We start from the raw sequence: 19,877 nt of genomic DNA on the forward strand, positions 1-19,877 counted from the left end.
GTCATCCGCAAAAAGGCAAACTTTATCTTGTAACCCTTCGGCAATGTCACTCACAAATATATTGAACAGAATGGGCCCCAGCACCGATCCCTGAGGCACTCCACTACTCACCTTTCCCTCCTCCGAGCGAACTCCATTCACTACCACCCTCTGGCGTCTGCCCGTCAACCAGTTCCTAATCCAGTTCACCACTTCGGGTCCTATCTTCAGCCCTTCTAGTTTATTCAAGAGCTTCCTGTGGGGAACCGTGTCAAAAGCCTTGCTGAAATCTAAGTAGATGACGTCCATAGCACGTCCTTGATTTAATTCTCCTGTCACCCAGTCAAAGAATTCAATGAGATTCGTTTGGCACGATTTCCCTTTGGTGAAACCATGTTGTCTCGGATCTTGCAACTTATTGGCTTCCAGGAAATTCAATATCCTTTCCTTCAGCATGGCTTCCATTACTTTTCCAATAACCGAAGTGAGGCTTACCGGCCTGTAGTTTCCAGCTTCTTCCCTATCACCACTTTTGTGAAGAGGGACCACCTCCGCCATTCTCCAATCCCTCGGAACCTCTCCCGTTTCCAAGGATTTATTAAACAAATCTTTAAGAGGACCTGCCAGAACCTCTCTGAGTTCCCTCAGTATTCTGGGGTGGATCCCGTCCGGCCCCATGGCTTTGTCCACCTTTAGCTTTCCAAGTTGTTCATACACACTCTCTTCCGTGAACGGTGCTCTATCCACTTCATTTTCAGGTGTACTTTTGCCAGTCCCTCTCGGTCCTTCCCCAGGATTTTCTTCAGTAAAAACTGAACAAAAGTATCTATTTAGCAAATTGGCTTTTTCATTTTCTACATAGCGTTTTGCTGTATCTTTTAGTCTCACAATCCCCTTTTTAGTCTTTCTCCTTTCACTAATATACCTGAAGAAGTTTTTGTCTCCCCTCCGTACATTTCTAGCCATTTGTTCTTCAGCTTGCGCCTTCGCCAGACGTACCTCTCTCTTGGCTTCTTTCAGTTTCATCCGGTATTCCTCCCCGTGTTCCTCTACTTGAGATTTTTTGTATTTCTGGAACGCTAACTCTTTAGCCTTTATTTTCTCAGCCACTTGCTTTGAAAACCATATCGGTTTCCTTTTTCTCTTGCTTTTATTTACTCTCCTTACATAAAGGTCTGTGGCCCTGTTTATTACTTCTTTCAGCTTGGACCACTGTCCTTCCACGTGTTGTGCGTTCTCGCAGCCCATCAGCTCCTTCCTCAGGTATTCCCCCATTTTGTTAAAGTCAGTTCGCTTGAAGTCCAGGACTTTGAGTTTAGAGTGGCCGCTAACCACATGAGCCGTCATATCTCTCTCCTGCTCTCTCTCCTGCTCCTGATGGGACCCGGGAGATCATGTCCTGACAGGAGCAGGAGAGAGAAAACTCCAGCGCCGGGCCCCCCTTGGAGGCTGGGGTTGGCCTGAAGGACCAGATACAGCAGGCTGCTCTTCTTGTGCATAGCCGCCGAGAGGGTGGGCAGGGGGGACAAAATTCCCTGGGCCCGGGCCCCCCGCCGCATCCCACCCGCCCTCCGTCGTCGACCGTCTGCCACCGGGCCGGGCCCCTGCATTGAAATCACAGCGCCTCTCACCTCCGTGTGAAAGCGCTGCAGGCAGCAGATCGCATCCCTTCGGACCTCCTTCCCTCCCTGTGTCCCGCCCTCGTCTGATGTAACTTCCGCGAGGGCGGGACACAAGGAGGGAAGGAGGGCCGAAGGGAGGTGATCTGCTGCCTGCAGCGCTTTCACACAGAGGTGAGAGGCGCTGTGATTTAAATGCAGGGAGCCTGGCCTGGTGGCGGACTGGTGGAGGGCTGGAGCGGCGGTGAACTCGGGGGGGGGGGTGGAGGGGGGATCGGCAGGGGCCCAGTCTCTCGGCGGCCCTGCTTCAGTGGGCTGCATTGCCTTCCCCTGTGGCCGCTTTTCCCCTAAGGCTGCGTATGCGTGACCTAAGAGATAAAGCAGCCACGGGGGAAGGCCATGCAGCAGAAGGAAGAAGAGCAGCGCTGGAGAACTCTTCTGCTGGCGGGGCCTTGGGATCTCTGCCAGCCAAGGTACCCAGGGCGGGCAGCAGCAGCGATTGGGAAGGGTGGGGCGTTGATCCTGGGGGGAGCTGGCAGCGGTGGCAACGGTGACGATCCTGGGGGGGACCCGGCGGCAGAGACGATCCTGTGTGGGAGGCCCGGCAGCGGCAACGATCCTGGGGAGGGGAGGCTTGGCAGTGGCGGCAGCCTTGTCTCGGGCCCAGCTCAGTCTGTCAGTGGCCCTGGGTCCACATTCACACAACCAAAAACTTGAGTTTTCATTTCGGTTTTGGCTTTGGCTGAAACCAGGTGATGAGTGTCAGCTGCGGTTTCGGTTTTGGCCAAAACTAAGTGATGTGTGCCAGTTTTGGTTTTGGTGGAAAGCTTTCGGACATTTTTGGTGGCGGGTTCTGTTTTGGCAGAAACTGAAAAAAAAAACAGCTTGTCAGCCTCTATCTAATATGTCTTTAATCCTGAAGAAGGAAAGCTGGTGAATGAGGCCTCCCAATAGTCCCCATAAGACCTCATTTGTTACACTCATAATTGGTCTCCTTCTAAGCCTGAAGACATTTATTATTGTATATAAAAAGAAAATGCATATGTGTGTGTGTGTGTGTCTGTTTGTTGCAGCAGCTTAAGCCCTGACACCTCCCTGCCCTGCCCTGCCCTGCCAGTAGCCAACCCAATATCTGGGAGTAGGAAGGAGCCTTTCCTACCCTGTCATCTGGCTGCAATCCTGAAGAGAAAGCAACCAGCAGCAGCAATCTTAACAGACACTCAAACCCTGACTGAACAGCAGAAAAAAAAAAAAAAAGAAAATATTTTCCGAGTCCTACCCTGAAGTCATTCTGTGGTTTTGTGAAAAAATGTGCTGTGTATTTTCAGTGCTCTGTCACATGATCCCCTGGTTTATGAATAGCAGATTGTAATGACTTTTTAGTGAATGTAAGAAAACAGAGAGAGAAGACACACACATTCAGAGTGAGAGTTCCTACGCAGAAACTTATCTCTCCATCGCCTTCTCCAAATCTGAAGAGCTTACAGCGGAGGTGGTAAGTAGGTCTGCTCTATGTCTGCGTGTATTTTTCTGTAACTTGACTATTTATTTATTTATTTTATGTTTCCTGTGTTTGTGATTTTGATTTGTGGTTTTCACCTTTGCTGCGTTGTCCCTGAAACCCTCCATGCCTCTGCTTTTTTTTTTTTCGTTCACTCTCCAGTCGGTGTTTCTGGGCAGCAGCCCCTGCGCAAGTGAGGCGCGCTCCCCTCTGTGCCTGCCGACCGTCACACAGCCCCAGCTGTGTCTCGAGCTGGCTGCATGGCGGGCGCGCGCGCGCAGCTTCTCCGCGGGTTTTCCTTGTCGTTCCTTAACCTTTCCAGGACGAGGCGCGTGCAGCTCGCTAGCTCTTATTCAGATTGCTGTGTTGTTCCCTTTCCCTTCCCTCATACGTTCTTAATACTTCAGCCATGTTCACGGTCTGCGGAGTTAAAAGACCGTGGTTCTTATTTTTCCCTTCCGTTAGGGGGGAGGGGGAAAGCCATATCGCGTTCTCTTCCTCCCACCACCTATCTTCACAAGCCCAGGCGAAACTTATTCGTTTGTCACAGTTAATTTTTTTTCGGCTCGAACTTCTGCCCGACAGTTACACTCATTCAACGCTTTAAACAGAACTTTTCCCTAGTCAGCAAAATGGCAATTCCTCCTCTTTCATTCCTAAAACTTTTAGTTTTCCATTGCTACTTCCTCCAGATTTTGTCCCAACTTGGAAAACTTTTTACAAAGGGGAAATCGGTGCCACCCGCGATTCAGTTAGGGCCGTGGAAAGTAAAAACCTGATTTCAGTCTGTTGCTGCTTCTTTGCTTTATCTTAGCACTTTTCTCCTCCTCTCTTTACATAATTGTTGGTATTTTACAATGACACTTAAGCATCAGGGTCTGGGGGATCTGTGGCTACAGATCTCCCTCACTGTTCATGGACTAGGTAGTTTCTAGAGGAAACAGGATGTGTGAATCTGAGTTGAGGTTTTACGTCTGCTTGTGGGGTGAAAAGCTATCTCCCTTTTCCCCTCTTGTTCAAAGACCTTGAAGCAGTGTCTGCTGGAGCTTCGGTTGGGTGCATCATCACGGAGAAAGGCAAAGCTGCTTATAATATGCGGTTGTGGTTGGTTATAGCTCTGTGGCTTGTGTGAACGGGCTTGCAAGATTCCATGAAGGGGACGTAGGCGGGGATGAGGGAGGGGGGTTCCCCTGCATCTCCTAGATCAGCGCATCTTTTTTTCTAGCGATATGCGTTTGTTTGAAAGGACATGGGATATGTCACCCAACATTTCACAAGTTTCACGTCATTTTTAGTCTTCTTGTACAGTATGCCCTATTCAGGCAGCATGAAATCTGTTATACTCTTTTGGGATCGCCAGGTATTTCTGACCTGGATTGGCTACTGTCGACACATGATGCTGGGTTTGATGGACCTTTCTCCAACCCAGTTCAGTGATGATCATATACTTATCCATGAAGAATGTGCACTTTTTGCAACGTGTCAATAGTGTTCACTCCACAAATAGTGCAAATTCTTCAGGAACAGTGCACACAAGTACACATTCTCAATAGTGCACATGTGCATGCACTATCAAGAAATACTGTAGTATATACTCTTCCTGAAGAATATGCACTATCTGTGAAACACTGCTGTCAGAGTGTGCACATTTATGTAGTCTTAAAAAGGTTGCACAGTATATGTAAATAATATGCACTGTTCACATATAGGGGGTAAATTCTATATATGGTGCAAAAAAAATCAGTGCTGAAAAAAGCGCTACTCTAAGCCATGCTTAAAGTTAGGTGCGGTTTATAGAATAGCACTTATGCCTGGGAATCGCACCTAAAGTTGTCATTTGCACCAACTGAAATGTGATGCAAATGTACGCACCAAAATTTGATGTGTTTCCCCCTTATTCTAGAACTACTCGCATTAATTTTAGGAGCACCCCCGTTCTGCCCATGACCCTTCCATTTCTGTTCCTCCTTTTTGAACTCAGGCATGGATCCCGTGCCTAAATGTATGCATGTATATTCCAATTAAATCTAATTATTGGCCAATAATTGCTTAAGCCAATTAGTGCTCATTAGCTTATTCAATTAAATGCACACAAATTGGGCACATGCAATTTTAGCAACTTTTATTGAGGCGGTCTTTTACTAAAGAATAGCTTGAGTTATCTGCAGCATGGCCCATTTTATTCCTATGGGCCCTGTTGCAGATAACTCAAGCTAATCTTTAGTAAAAGACCGCCTGAATTAGGGGGATAGTGCACAGTATTTATGACATTGCTCTTGAAACAAGTTGTTAAAAATCAGAACAAAAGAAAAAAAATCTTGACATGTCTGTCTTTTGTTTCTACTAACATTTGTGAACAACAGCTTGGAATTATGTTAAGAACTGTTTGAAGTCAGGTTTAGCGCCATAGATAAAGCCTTTTCAGATGTGTGTGTGGGGGGGGGGGGGGGGCGAAGGGGCAGGAGGAGAATTTGACATGTCTTTTTGGACTGTAAACCAATGAAAGATTTCTGGTCTCAAACCAATAGCTAGATTTTCTGAATTCTCAGTATTGTGCATACAGATGATCTAAGATTATATATTTTTGCCCTGATTCCCTTCCTGTCGTAAACCTCCAGCATCATTTGATTCTGCTTCAGAAGTTGGTGCACATGGCATAAGAGTTAATGTGGATGAAGTTGGATTTTAGATTTAATTGCTTGCTTTTCCAAACCCAAGCTCAAGGCGATTGACAGTAGGTATTTTCCTGTCTGCAGAAGCCTTCCAATTTAAATTTGTATTAGAGGGTAAAGTGATTTGTCCAAGGTCACAAGGAGCATCAGTGAAAGAAGCAAAATTTAAAACCTCTGGCTCTCATCCTGCTACATTAAATGCTATGGATCTGATAAGAGCAGAAGAGATAGGCCCTGTGCTGTGCTTCATATGAACTGAAAGGTAATTGAACAAAGAAAACCCATGGGGTAATCAGAACAGACCAAAAAGTGGGAAAAGGAAGCTGGCTTAACAAACAATGGGACAAACAAGCTAATTTTATTTCTGCAATATGGAAACTTGATACCACTTAACCAACCATTTATCCCTTTGAGGAGTGCAGTATTTATTTACGCACGGTCTTTTTAAAGACCACTTAACATTTGTCTACTGAGCTGCAAAAGGCCTATTTTTGCAGGAAACTTCAATACAAGACTCGTGAGGCAGGCACTTCTGTGCTGAAACATGGTGCTGGGTCGAATCTTACATATTGCAGCAATAGAATTAGTTTGTTTATCCCATTGTCTGTTCAGCCTGCTTCCAGACTTTTTTTGGCCTGTTTAGTTTTGCAAATACCATGACAGTAATGAACATTACTCCTAAACCAGAGTATGTGAAATATTATCTCAAACTCTCAAAATTACTGCTACCATTTGCTGTGGTACTTTGTACCAAAGAGAGCTTCTTTCTGGAGTGCATAAGATGTAACTTGCAGGGTCAGATTTATGCATATTGGGGAGAATTGTATATATGACGCCTAAAAAATCAGCGTAGAAAATATTTTTGCTTGAGCGTATTCTATAAGCGGTGCCTAGATTTAGGCACGGTATATAAAATACGCTTAGTTGATATCCCAGTGCCTAAAACTACATGTGTCTATTTACACCAGTGAAAACTTGGCATAAATTCTGGTGTGTAGATTTAGGTGCAAGAGGGCCATATTCTATAACTAATTGTGTAAATTTCAGAACACCCATGAAATGCTTATTTCCCCGCCCATAACCCTTTTTGTCTGCATGTGTTAGAAGTTAGGTGCAGTGCATTACAGAATACGCTTAGGGGGTTGTGCGCGTAAATTCTAATTATTGCCAATTAGTGCTCATTATTGCTTAAGTGCTATTATCAATGCTAATTAGCTTGTTAAGCCAATTAAGTTATGCGCATTGTTATAGAATCCGCCTGGATTTTGGTACGGATCTCTAGGTGAGCTATATAGAATCCAGGGTATTATGCTGTAACACAGTGGCGTTCTGAGGGGCACTGACACCCGGGGCGGATTGCCGATGCGCCCCGTCCCCCTGGGTGCAGCACCCCTTCCCCCGTTCAGTGCGACCCCCCCCCGGCGAAGGGACACCCCCCACCTCGGCGAAAGAACCCCCCCTTGGTGCACGCCGCTGGGGGGGGGGTGCCGCACGCCGGTCAGTGTTGATCGTTTCCATGCTCCCTCTGCCCCAGAACAGGTTACTTCCTGTTCCGGGGCAGAGGGAGCATGGAAACAATCGACGCTGACCGGCACGCGGCACCCCCCCAGCAGCGTGCACCCAGGGCGGACCGCCCCCACCACCCCCCCTTGGTACGCCACTGCTGTAACATTTATTTTATTTATTTACAAAAACATGATATACCACCCATCACACTATATAGTGCTGCTAAGTGGTTTACAATATCCAGTACATGTAATAAAATCAAAGAAGAAAAGCCGATCTGGTGTTTTTGTCTTTTACTACTATATCTGGTTTTCTGGCATCCAGCTTTTCATCGGTCAGGATGGGAATATCCCTGGTGAAGGCCTGTGAGGGGTTGAGTATGGCCCCCTTGATTAAGTAGGAAGTACATTTTTCAGTTTAAAAGTTTTTTATGATTGTAAAAGAGTATTCATAACCCTTGGATTCTATAAAGGTTGCCAAAATTTGGCTGTGGATCCCAGATCCATGTGTAAACAAATTAATAATTCATTAACAATTGCTGACGTTAATGGCCACTAATTAAGACTTATGCATACGCATGGATCTGCCTATGTGCTATTCTATAACATTGCATGCCTAAATTGTCTTGCATGCAACTCAAAAGGGGCATGGCTAGGAAAGGGCATGGGCGGGTCAGGAGTGCTTCCAAAATTTGGGTGCAGTGTTATAGAATAAAGTACGCGTCCAACTGCCATTAGTTGCATGCCAGCATTTACACCAGGTTTTAGTCCTCTTGCTCAAAGTTGGCTGCTGGAATCTGCTCTAAGTGGTCTATAAAGGTTGCTTAGCACTAAGTGACCTTTGTAGAATTGGTGCTTAGTGCAAGCTTTCCTGTTTTAGGTTGCGTGGGTATTCCAAGAAGTCCCTGGGTTAAAAAAGGATCCCTGAGAATGCCGCACTTTTAAAAAGTCCCTCAAGCTGTCTTCCCTTCCTCCAAGCTTCATTCATCCCACTCATTGTCTCCCTATCAACCTTCAAAATTATTCCCCCTGCATGTACTGTTCTCATAACACATACTCCCTTAATTACTAAACAGTCAGCCAAACCAGGCCAACAGCCAGAAGCAAGACTCACTTTTTCTTGATTTCCAACCATTAATAACAAATAAGTAAACAAATAACTTACTGCAGATAGTTGAAAGAAGAGTTCTGTCCAGGTAGGATGAGTCTTTAGTAAATGGATGCTAATCAGTTGACAGACTGTCAGACTGAAAGGGATGGATGTCGAATGACTGAAGAGATGGCTGTTGAATTGTCTGTCTGGATGTCTGTAGAGAATCAAAGAAGGAAATAATACTCCACGGGTGAAGTCAGCAGCAAAAATGCAAGAGTGGAGAAGACAATCCACTGGTGGAACCAGAGAGAACTTTATTCCCAGCCTAAACAATCTCTACATGACGACCTGACACAGCCATGTTTCAGCATGCACAGTGCCTGCATCAGGAGTCAAACGATATCTCACTGTGCTGGCAATGTGGATGAAAAATGAGAGTGAGCACTAGGTCAAAATCCATGGTCCACTGATTGAGAATAGATTAAAAAACAAATACGAATCGCTGCGGTTCGGTCACAAAGTGTATTACGCTGTTCCAGCTGTGTCGGATTGTCTTGTAGAGATTGTTTATGCTGGGAATAAAGTTCTCCCTAATTCCACAAGTGAATTGTCTGCTCCACTCTCACTTTTTTGCTGTCTGGATGTGTTTCTGATTGATTGATTGATTGGATGGTTGCTAAGCGCAGTGAGAGGAGGATATTGAACTTCAGTGGTAAAAGGAGGATGTGTGTTCCAGGGATGGAAAGTGGAAGAGACGGGCAGTAAAGTGCTTGCTTTCTAAGCTCACAATGGAGATTTTTGCACTAGAGGGAGGGATGTAAAAAAAAAAATACCCATATTAACTCTGGAAATGACCAATCGGATCAGAAGTTGTACCTTGGGCTGAGGTGTAAAGCCAGGTAAGATTTAAAAGAAACTAGAGGGAATGGATCACATTCAAGATTTAAACTATAAGAACAGTGATTATAAACTGTAGTAGGAAGTTGCTGCTTTCTTTGGCTTACACGCTGCAAATATAATACAAAACAAAATGTAAACATACACAATTGTGGGGGTAGAACATTGTGAGTCTCCTCCATGTTCTGTCCTTTTCCCTTTGTGCCACCACCCCCAGTTTTATTCAGGCGACCCTCAGGGGGAGGAATGCTGGCTTCGGCCTAACCCCTGGTAAGCCTTTCCATGGCTGAGAGGTGCCCTGCTCTACCACCGGCTGCCTTTCAGGTGCTGTGGAGGACTTGCTGCTCATCTGCATATCCTTTACAGCCTTCTCCGGGGTGACTCCCAGGTCCACTCTGATCCACTCAGGGCCTCTGCTCTAGGTGCCGCGCGCTAGGGAATTTTCTCTTTACATTTATTTTTCTCCCAGTTACTACTTATGGCTCCAGTACACTTTTTCTTCTTGGTACTGTCCCTTCCTAATCTGTTTCTCCATCTGAAACCACTGTACACTGCAGGAATACATTGTCCACTCTCTGTATTCATCATCTCACCATCTCTTTTTTCCTCTTCCTTTTTCTCAGCTCTCAAACTTCAATATTTCCTTCCTTCCATTCATCCATCTCCTTTTTTATCTGAGTACATCTCGCCTTTGTCACTGTTATCATACCTCTCCTACTCCGTACTCTCTTGCTCCTTCTCCTGCTGTCCGCTGGGGACATTAATCCCAATCCTGGTCCTCCACATCAGCTCTCATCCTATTTGTGCAGGTCACACCGTGATATCTAATCTAAATTCTGTTCCTCTCCTCCCCCCCCCCCCCCTTCTTCCCTGCCTTCCTCTTGCACTCTGTGGAATGCCCGCTCTGTCTGTAACAAACTTTCCTACATCCATGACCTCTTTATCTCTCGTACTCTCCATCTGCTTGCCCTAACTGAAATTTGGTTTTACCCTGAAGACTCTGCTTCAGTCGCGGCCCTATGCCATGGAGGTTATCTTTTCTCCCATACTCCTTGCCCGGTTGGCCGCAGAGGTGGTGTCAGGCTACTACTTTCACCCTCTTGTAGATTTCAACCTCTTCTTCCACCTCAGTCTCATTGTTTTTCTTCCTTCGAAGTCCACTCCATCCGTCTATTTGCTCCTCTGCCTCTCCAAGTAGCAGTCATTTATCGACCTCCTGATAAGTCCCTTTCTTCCTTTCTCACTGACTTTGATGCCTGGCTTTTCTTCTTTCTTGAATCTTCATCTCCTTCCCTCATTCTTGGGGATTTTAACATTAATGCTAATGATCCCTCTGACTCTTATGCTTCTCAGTTTCTTGCTTTAACATCCTCTTTCAGTCTTCAACTGTGCTCCACTGTCCCCACTCACCAGAATGGCCACTGTCTTGATCTTATCCTCTTCTCAAACTGCTCACTCTCCAGTTTCTGTGCCTCAACTCTTGCCCTCTCTGACCATCATCTGATAACTTTCACACTTAAACACCCTCCTCCCCAGTCCCATCCAATCTTAACCAATACATTTAGGAATCTTCAGGCTATTGACCCTTCTACTCTGTCCTCCAGTGTTTTCAAATCTCTTCTCTACCACTATGTTATCCAAGTCTGTCAATGAGGCTGTCTCTTCCTATAATACTATTCTCTCCTCTGCTCTGGATACTCTTGCTCCTCCCATTCCCCATTCTGTAAAACATACCAAACCCCAGCCTTGGCTGACCTCTAGAATCCGCTACCTACGTTTCTGTGCCCGCTCTGCCGAACGCCTTTGGCTGAAATCCCGTGCCCATGCTGACTTCATACATTTCAAATTCTTGCTGACCTCCTTCCAATCTGCTCTTTTACTTGCCAAACAGGACTATTACATCCAGTTGACAAATTCTCTTGGCTCAAACCCTCAACGTCTCTTTGCCACACTGAACTCTCTCCTCAAAGTGCCTTCACCTCCAACCCCCCTTCACTTTCCCCCCAGTCTCTGACTAATCTTGTGAACCTTATCATGAAAGAACTCAAACTTGAATTCTCAACCAGGTCACCTCCACCTCTCCTTCCCTTGGTCCATTCTCTCAACCCTCCAACCCCTGCCTCCTTTTCTTTCTTTTCTGAAATCACTGAAGAGGAAACTACACATCTTATTTCCTCCTTGAAACTAAGTTCCTCTGATCCTATTCCCACCCATCTACTTAACACCATCTCTCCTACTGTCATCCCTTTTATCTGTCATATCCTCAATCTTTCACTGTCCACTACAACTGTTCCTGATGCCTTCAAACATGCCATAGTCACACCACTCCTTAAAAAAAACCTTCATTGGACCCTACATGTCCTTCCAACTATCGCCCCATCTCCCTCCTCCCTTTCCTATCCAAGATACTTGAATGTGCCGTTCACCGCCATTGCCTTGACTTTCTTTCATCTCAAGCTATTCTTGATCCACTTCAATCTGGCTTTTGCCCCCTTCATTCAACTGAAACAGCGCTTGCTAAAGTCTCCAATGATCTGTTCCTGGCCAGATCCAAAGGTCTCTATTCTATCCTCATCCTTCTTGATCGATCTGCTGCTTTTGACACTGTTGATCACAGCCTACTCCTTGATACGCTGTCCTCACTTGGATTTCAGGGCTCTGTTCTTTCCTGGTTTTCTTCTTATCTCTCCCAGCGTACCTTTAGTGTATACCGTAGTGGATCCTCCTCTACTTCTATCCCACTGTCAGTTGGTGTACCTCAGGGATCTGTCTTAGGACCTCTTCTTTTCTCCATCTATACTTCTTCCCTTGGTACTCTGATCTCATCCCATGGTTTTCAGTATCATCTTTACGCTGATGACTCCCAGATCTACCTCTCTTCACCAGAAATCTCAGCCGAAATCCAGGCCAAATTATCAGCCTGCCTGTCTGACATTGCTGCCTGGATGTCTCAGCGCTATCTGAAACTAAACATGACCAAGACTGAGCTTCTTATCTTTCCCCCTAAACCAACCTCTCCTCCTCCCCCATTCTCTATTTATGTAGATAACACTCTCATCCTTCCTGTCTCATCAGCTCGTAACCTTGGGGTCATCTTCGACTCCTCCCTCTCCTTCTCTGCACATATTCAGCAGACTGCTAAAACCTGTCGTTTCTTTCTCTATAATATCATCAAAATTTGCTCTTTCCTTTCTGAGCACACTACCAGAACCCTCATCTACACTCTTATCACCTCTCGCTTAGACTATTGCAACTTGCTTCTCACATCTCCCACTTAGCCATCTCTCTCCTCTTCAATCTGTTCAAAATTCTGCTGCACGACTAATATTCCGCCAGTGTCGTTATGCTCATATTAGCCCTCTCCTCAATCACTTCACTGGCTTCCTATCCGTTTCCGCATGCAGTTCAAACTCCTCTTATTGACCTATAAGTGCATTCACTCTGCAGCTCCTCAGTACCTCTCCACTCTCATCTCTCCCTACATTCCTCCCCGGGAACTCCGTTCACTGGGTAAATCTCTCTTATCTTCACCCTTCTCCTCCACTGCTAACTCCAGACTCAGTTCCTTTTATCTTGCTGCACCATATGCCTGGAATAGACTTCCTGAGCCAGTACGTCAAGCTCCATCTCTGGCCGTCTTCAAATCTAAGCTAAAAGCCCACCTTTTTGATGCTGCTTTTAACTCCTAACCCTTATTCACTTATTCAGAACCCTTATTTTATCATTCTCACTTTAATATTCCCTTATCTCTTGTTTGTCCTGTTTGTCTGTCCTAATTAGATTGTAAGATCTGTCGAGCAGGGACTGTCTCTTCATGTTCAAGTGTACAGCGCTGCGTATGACTAGTAGCGCTTTAGAAATGATAAGTAGTAGTAGTAGTAGCATCTGCCTGTCAGCCTCCACAAACCTGTTCTCATCCCCAGCAGACCCGTTTCCCCTTACTTCCCATTCTTTCCCTTTTTCTGATATATGCTCCTGACTGTGCCACCTGAACAGTTGCTCCGTGTGCGCCTGGCATCACAGTCTTGGAAGAATAACATCACTGCATAGCTCAGACTCACTAAGAGCTGTGTGGTGACAGAAGGGAATAGTCGTTCTGCTGCTCGAAGTGTCAAGTCTCTCAAGACTTGTTAACTGTAAAGTCTCAATATCTTGAAGTATAACCTTGGCACACCAGAACACACCTGAAGTCTCTTTCTTTTCTGAAGTTTCCTTTATTGAATGAATACAGATAATTTACTCACAGTCAGATGTTCAGAAGTGTTGACCCAGGGCACAGAGACTATAATTCTGAGAGTTGTATCAGTGGTTGGAGGTAGAAATCTGAGGAGAGGCAGCTTTATTGCAGAAGTGAGAGAATAGTCGAACAGGTAGAAGTAGCTCAGAGCTGGGTGACTGCAGAGTGCAATATCTCATTAGGAAGATATATTCAAGGTAAAAAACCAAGTTCATTCCAGGGAGTTTTAGCAGGACAAGTGCTGTCTGAAGCAAGATGGAGAATGCCTCATGGCGAGGTGGAGAGAGAGGCTAAGAAGGGCTCACACAGGCCCAGGGAGTAGGGGTTAAATAGACCAATGGGGACAGAGCCTGCCATCGGGTAGCAAGGGGTGGTCCTAGAGGACAGCCTTTGATTGAAGAGAAAGGTCGTACCTGGCTGACCTCTCAGGACAGAGATAGAAAGAATGACCAGGAAATGATAGTAGGTAGACAAAGGAGCCAAGCTTGGCTGAGAAAGGGAGGAGGTCTGGGCAGCCACACAACCTGTGGTAACAGTTCTTATACAGACAGAGAAGTGTGGCTGCATTGCCTGTGAACTACATTACACACAATGCATTGCTCACGTATCTTTGCAGTGGGAACTGCAGCAATGAAGATCCTTAGAAGTGAGAATGACAGTAAAGGCATTACACATTTTAGGGTCACATTATAAACTAGTGCGAGGCTATCAGAGGACAGAACACGAAGCGCTGCAGAAATTTGAAGATAAGTATGAGGAACCCAGGTGAAGAACACTGCCTGCCACTGAGCTGCCAGCATGCCTGCCCTCTGCTCCAGAGTTCTAGTAGCTATATTGGTCCTAGATAAAAATTTGCTCTCTGCAAGTCAGTGATACTTTTTACTACATAATAATTATACAAAAATTTTGTTGCAGAAGTGATTTGCAAATCACAGGTTACATCTGACCTATGATTCATTGCAAATGAAAAAAAGACCTGAAAAGTCTTCAGAGCTCCATTTTTGGAGAATTTATATATTGATCCACTTTAAGGGGTCACAGGCAGCAAAAAATACAAATCTATCATTTTTTTAAATCTCTTAAGGAATGGTTGGGATATAAATTAAAAATCATAAGTACATAAGTAATGCCACACTGGGAAAAGACCAAGGGTCCATCGAGCCCAGCATCCTGTCCACGACAGCGGCCAATTCAGGCCAAGGGCACCTGGCAAGCTTCTCAAACGTACAAACATTCTATACATGTTATTCCTGGAATGGTGGATTTTCCCAAGTCCATTTAGTAGTGGTTTATGGACTTGTCCTTTAGGAAACCGTCTAACCCCTTTTTAAACTCTGCCAAGCTAACCGCCTTCACCGCGTTCTCCAGCAACCAATTCCAGAGTTTAATTATGCGTTGGGTGAAGAAACATTTTCTTCGATTTGTTTTGAATTTACTACACTGTAGTTTCATCGCATGCCCCCCAGTCCTAGTATTTTTGGAAAGCGTGAACAGACGCTTCACATCCACCTGCTCCACTCCACTCATTATTTTATATACCTCTATCATGTCTCCCCTCAGCCGTCTCTTCTCCATGCTGAAAAGCCCTAGCCTCCTTAGTCTTTCTTCATAGGGAAGTCGTCCCATCCCCGCTATCATTTTAGTCGCCCTTTGCTGCACCTTTTCCAATTCTACTATATCTTTCTTGAGATGGGGCTCTTTGGTTATTACCAGATTTAAAGATTGTCTCTTCTCTTTTTACGTTTAGACAACAAATTTGTTTTGGCCACAAAACATAATCTAACCATGTTCCAAAATTAAACCTTTTAGCCACAGGGGCCCAAACCAAAATATTTCTGCAGGCTTGCAAATGATACAGTTACTCTTAACTGTGTCAGTATAATGGAAGGAAATACCTCCGTGGTAAGTCTGAAACAGAGGTGTTGTCCCACAGTGGCAGCCTAGAATAGTGTAAAATCTGTCCAAATCACCACATACAAGCTAACAGAAAGTGAGCTAGCAATCCATGATTACCTCCAGTAGTGCATGAGTTGTCCTGTATTATTATGAGATTAGAAGAACTATCAAACTGGGTCAGACCACAGGTCCATTTAGCTTAGCATCCTGTCTATGAGAATGACAAGCAGTGGTTGACAGAGACAGTGTATATACAATATGATGTGTGGTATAAGTCGTCCTCTGTCATATCCTTTCCCTGGTTCTTAGGTTTTCATTGCTTTAGCCCAATAAGTTCCCACCTGCGGGAGAACATCCCAAATATGGATAAGGTTTGGGATCCAGGTATAATTGTTCAGCTGTTCTCTGACTATGCCTATGTCATGAGCACAAAAATCTGGAATAAACTCTGGCTGATGAAACTTTTTTTCTATAGCCACTGTGAGTGGGGAGAGGGTTAAGGGTAGGAGGGTGGGAAAGGATTTGAAAAGCCAGGCTGTCTTAACAACCATTCTCTCATTAACTTAGCGTCAGTCCCTGGAGCCACTAGGCTGTGATCTCAGGTGCTGGCTTTCACTGATGGGAAAAAAGGCTGAAGTACTGTGAAGCACTGTAGCAAATCTGTAGCAGTCATGGGCCCAAATGCGAGAAATCATGTTTTTTGTTGGTTTACCTAAGAGGGCACGATGATTTATTAATGAAATGCCTTTCTATTATCAGTCAGCCTTACACTGTGTGCTTCATTATCATCCTGTGTTGTAGAATACGTATGAATTACTTGAATGTATGTGGCATAAAGGGATTCTTCACCGCATTGACACACCAGCTATGTGATGCTGGAGAGTCATTTTCTTGGAAATTCTATAAATGACGTCTAAAGTTAGATGCAAATTAGATGCCCAACTTTTGGTGAGGAAACACGTTCTAACGGATGCAAGGAGCCAAAATGGGACCGTATTGGCATGCAAATACACTTACACACTCAGTTATAGGATAGCACCTTTTTGTGCGTAACTACAAACATTGTTAAAAAACAATCATTGGCACTAATTGGCTCATTATTCTAATAAACTGCACATGCAAATCAGGAACATGCCTGAATTTGTGCACACAATTTTTGGCAACCTTTATAGAATTAGGGGGATAGCATGTAAATGCAAGGTGGCAAACACTTGGCAGAGAATGGGTGAATCATGGGTGTGGCTCCCACTTACACATGTAACTTGAAGAATACTATAAGTTTCACGCATCCCTAGATGTTTATTTGCCAGCAGTTATGCCAACTCTATTACTGGTGTAACTGCAGGCGCACAGAACCTGGGTGCCCAGGTAAACGTAAGATGCCTCTCCTGACCTGGGGCCGCCCCCGTCTGACGTAAGTAACCTACGTAGGTTACTTATGTCAGACGGGGGCAGGCCCAGCTCAGGGAAGAAGGAGAGACGTCCTGAAGAAGACTTGCGGTGATCAGATGTTCTTGCCAGTGCAGCGCCTTCACACAGAGGTGAGAGGCGCTGCGCGGGCCCGGTAAGACGGGGGGGGGGGGGGTCCGGTGGAGGGGGGAGTGGCAGCGACGACTTCAGGGGGCGGGGGCGGAGGATTGAGGAGGCGGAGCTGTGGGAGGAGAAAGTGAGAGAGAGGAAGGGGGGGGGCGGGGCTGCTAAACTTTTGATTTTTGTTTTGATTTTTTATTTAATACAGGGGGAAGTGGGAAGCAGCGGGGACCTCGGGGGGGGGGGGGGGCAAGGCCGTCCATACAGGACGCTCCTGACGAGCGCCTTTGCCCCCTCCTGATCCTTTTTTGATTATGTTTTCATTTTCTATTTTATGCAGAGGGAAGCGGGGAGCCATGTGTTTGTGTTTTTTATCTCACTTTTGTTTTTAAACATGCCAGCTTGGATTTTTATACTGCAGGGGGAAGCGGGGAGATGACAGCTCAGGCCTTAATGACAGCTCTGACCTCACGTTAAATTTATCACGGTAAATGATTCAGTGCAATCGTCGGTATGGTTAATGCATCCCGAATTGTCCACATTTCAACGGTAGTTACTCGTTTGCATTCCGTTTTCGTTAGCTGCTAGCATCGTCGTAAAATGGCCTTTAATGCATGCTATGGTTGAAAATTTCTTCGTTAAAGGGTCATTAAAGGGTCGTTAAGGTTTAGTGCATCTGGGCCCTAGTCTTTGTACTTTTGGAACAAGTTGTAGAATAGACTCTCACCATGAGGGTGCTTAATGGAGGCACCCTCTTATAGAATTACCCCTCTTACTGCACAGGTGATAACACTGGAATTCTTTGCAGTATCTCTCTAGTGTTGCCTATTTGCTGTACACTAACCAAATCAGGGAACTTTGAAAAAAGGATGGCATACATCAGTATAGGTGAGACCAGTGATGGGAGAAATGAGTGAAACTTCATCACAATGTGTAAAGGTAGTGATGTGAGACATGATTGACAAATCGTTGTGCTACTGTCCTCTGAAAAACAACAGAGAAATGGTAACATATTAAAAAAACTAACAAATTTGGTAACATCATAATGATGGGAGATTTCAATTACCAATTAAAAAAAAGTGAGCAAAATAAAAAAAAAAAAGACTAAAAATCAAGAAAATGTACACACACAAAAAAAAAATGGAGAAAAACCTCAGCAAAAAAAGCCAACTGGTTATATTTCCATCATACCACCTTCTCGTACATGGGCACAAAGTTGTGGAACGCATTACCTAGAAACCTGAAAACAATCAACGAAACAACTATCTTTCGTAAATCCCTCAAGACATATCTCTTCAACAAAGCATACAATGAAAACCTAGAACCTTACTAATCCAATGCTGAAAACCTACCGTTCACTATACCTAATAAATGCCTCCCTTCTACTCTCTACTTCTTCCCTTAACTAATCTCTGTACAACAATAATTGTACTTGACATCCAAGAATAATTGGCTATGTAAGCCACTTTGAGCCTGCAAATAGGTGGGATACAAATGCAATAAATAATAATAATAATAATCACTGGTAAAAAAAAAAAAAAAAAAAAAAACCTCTACTACTACCATGACACTTTATAAAACTTATCAAAACTTCAAAAGTACAAAAGCTTATGGTGAATGGTGCAAAACACAAAACATCAAAGAAAGGGGCCTTTTCATTAAGCTGTGCTAAAAAGTGGCCAACGCTGTCCCTTGTGCGGGTCTTTCCAAAGTGCTGAGGCCACTTTTAGCATAGAAGTAAAATGGCCCCATTTTCCTTATTAATGGCCACATGCTAATTTCCCCATTAACGCGTGGCCATTAGTGCATGAGTACTTACCGACACCTATTTTCTAAGCAGTAAGGGTTCACGTGCTAACCACATGCTAATTGGTTAGCATGCGGCAATGTAGCAGCACTTACCAATTAGCACAGTAAACACCTAATGTCCGCCCCCAGATGCCCCCAGGGCTAAAAAATAAAATCTCTTTTTTAGCACATAGGAAGTGTGCGCAGACAGGGCCGCCGAGAGGGGGGGGGGGCAGGGGGGACAAAATTCTCCGGGCCGGGCCTCCAAGGGGGGCCTGGCGCCGCAGTCCCCTCCACCTGCCCCCCTCCGTCCACCACTGGGCCGGGCCCCCCTGAATCCAAATCATTGCACCTCACCTCGACCTTGCTCCATGTGAAAGAAGCGCAGCAGTGGCAGTCTGCAGATCGCCTCCCTTCGGGCTTTCCCTCCCTGTGTCCCGCCCTCGCGCAAGTTACTTCAGACGAGGGTGGGACACAGGGAGGGAAGGCCCGAAGGGAGGCGATCTGCAGACTGCTGCTGCTGCGCTTCTTTCACACGGCGCAAGGTCAAGGTGAGGCGCTATGATTTGAATTCAGGGAGGACCGGCCTGGTGGTGGACAGAGGGGGGCGGGGCCCGGCCCGGTCCAGTCTCTCAGCGGCCCTGTGCGCAGATACCAAAACTACCGCGGGATGCCCGAGTGCAATTGCGGGGTGCTTACCACAACTTAGTAAAAGGACCCCAAAGTAACAAGAGTTCTTAAATATTCTTGAATATACAAATAATGTGGCAATAATTCAGCTATTGCAATAGTCTTTAATGCCCAATCCAGTGGTTCCCAAACCTGGTCCTGGAGGCACCCCAGCCAGTCAGATTTTCAGGATATCCACAATGAATATTAATAGTTACGTCACTGGCCTGGCATTGAATTTCTGAACATAACACTAGTGGCGGTCAGCAAAATGCTGAACACTGCCAGCTGAATATCATTCCCTTAGATTGTGAGCCCACTAGGAACAGAAAAGATGTCTACGTATATCTAATATGTAAACTGGTACATAAAATGGATTAGCCTTACCCTTAAAACACAGGGAAAAGAGTAGAACTAAATGATCACTTTTTGAATTGGAAAAGGGTCAGTAGTGGAGTCTGTTTAACATATTCATTAATGATCTGGAGAAC

General features: G+C 45.2%; 1 protein-coding gene across 1 annotated transcript in view; it reads left to right on the forward strand.

Moving 5' to 3' along the window:
• Window positions 1-2,805: 2,805 nt before the first annotated feature.
• RARG (retinoic acid receptor gamma) overlaps window positions 2,806-19,877 on the forward strand; it is a 364,615-nt gene continuing 347,543 nt past the window's right edge. Inside the window, exon 1 of the mRNA XM_030198177.1 lies at window positions 2,806-3,093. The gene's annotated coding sequence lies outside the window, so the exon portion shown is untranslated. The remainder of the gene's footprint in view (window positions 3,094-19,877) is intronic.

The sequence above is a fragment of the Microcaecilia unicolor genome, chromosome 3 (assembly GCF_901765095.1).
Source record: "Microcaecilia unicolor chromosome 3, aMicUni1.1, whole genome shotgun sequence".
Classification (NCBI taxonomy): domain Eukaryota; kingdom Metazoa; phylum Chordata; class Amphibia; order Gymnophiona; family Siphonopidae; genus Microcaecilia; species Microcaecilia unicolor.